General features: G+C 43.4%; 1 non-coding gene across 1 annotated transcript; it reads right to left on the reverse strand.

Annotated features, from left to right (window-relative positions):
* Positions 1-227: 227 nt before the first annotated feature.
* On the reverse strand, positions 228-334 carry LOC148577866 (small nucleolar RNA R71). The gene has a single exon (XR_015904134.1). It is a non-coding gene; the product is annotated as a small nucleolar RNA R71 (small nucleolar RNA).
* Positions 335-1,749: the final 1,415 nt, after the last annotated feature.

The raw sequence follows: 1,749 nt of genomic DNA on the forward strand, positions 1-1,749 counted from the left end.
GTGTCCAAGAAGACCCCAATCAACATCTAACCACCTTCCTGAGGATATGTGATACTGTGAAGTCTAATGGTGTTCACCCTGACACCTATAGACTACTTCTGTTTCCATTTTCACTTAAGGACAAAGCATCTAAATGGCTGGAATCCTTTCCAAAGGAGAGTTTAGCAACATGGGAAGACGTGGTGAACAAATTCTTGGCCAGATTCTATCCTCCTCAACGAATTAACAGGTTGAGAGCTAAGGTACAAACCTTCAGGCAGCAAGATGGTGAGACTCTATATGAAGCATGAGAGAGGTTTAAGGACCTGACAAGAAGATGCCCGCCAGATATGTTCAATGAATGGGTGCAGTTGCACATTTTCTATGAAGGCCTTTCGTATGAATCAAAGAAGGCAGTAGACCACTCATCCGGGGGATCTTTGAACAAGAAGAAGACCATTGAAGAAGCCATAGATGTCATTGAGACTGTAGCAGAGAATGACTACTTCTATGCTTCTGAAAGAGGCAACACTAGAGGAGTGATGGAGCTGAACAATGTGAATGCACTGCTAGCTCAAAACAAGCTTATTACCAAGCAGTTGGTTGACCTTACCAAAAAGATGGAGAGGAATCAAGTGGCAGCAATCACCACCTCAGCAGCAGCTCAAGAAGGAGTGAATGAAGAAGCAGAGGGTGATCAGGAACAAGCCAACTACATTGGAAATTCACCTAGGCAGCACCATGACCCATACTCCAAAACATATAATCCCAGTTGGAGGAACCACCCAAACTTTGGGAAGGGAAACCAACAGGATCAAGGCCAAGATCAGAGATGCCACAACCCCAACAATAATGCAACTCACCAACACTCCACACAGAGGTCATATCAACACCCACCTAATAACACTTCTCAACATCCATACCAAAGTCAAAATGGCCCTTCTCATCCTTCCAATCTCAACTCTCCATCATCAGAAGAAAGACTCTCAAGGATTAAAACTCTACTTGAAGGCATATGTAAGGAAATCCAAGATAACAAGGTGTTCAAGGAGGATGTGCGAGCCAATATCAAGAACCAGGGAGACACCATCAAGAGGCTGGAGTTTCAAGTGGGATATCTTTCTGAGAAGATCCCTAAACCTACTGATAGCTTCCCAAGTGACACAGAGAAAAATCTGAGATATGAAGCAAAGAAGGTCAGATGGGAAGATTGCAAGATGGTTACTATAAGTGATAAGGAGACTGAAGAAGAGCCGAACAAACCATTAGAACAACCTGAAGATACATCAGCAGGAAAGTAGGAAGAGAATCATCAAGAAACCACAATCACACAGAAGGAGTTGCTGAGACTCTATGCACCCTTTCCCCAAATACTCAATGGTGGTGTAGAGAAGAGAATATACTCAAGGTTCCTTGACATGTGTGCATCTCTCCATGTAAACATACCATTCATCAAGGCCCTCCAACAAATGCCCTCATACATTAAGTATATGAAGGAGCTGCTAACCAGAAAAAGCTCACTCAAGGGAGGACAAACAATAGTGATGAATAAGGAGTGCAGTGCTCTCATTCAAACAGAGTTTCCTACAAAAAGGAAGGACCCAAGGAGTTTTCACATCCCCTGTGCCATAGGAGAAACACTGATTGATAAGAGACTTTGTGACCTGGGAGCAAGCATCAACTTAATGCCTCTATCTCTAATGAAGAAGCTGCAGATCAATGAGCTAATGCCCACAGACGTAGTCATCAGGCTGGCTGACAAAACTCAAA

The sequence above is a fragment of the Arachis ipaensis genome, chromosome B1 (assembly GCF_059453495.1).
Source record: "Arachis ipaensis isolate K30076 ecotype BB chromosome B1, ASM5945349v1, whole genome shotgun sequence".
NCBI lineage: Eukaryota > Viridiplantae > Streptophyta > Magnoliopsida > Fabales > Fabaceae > Arachis > Arachis ipaensis.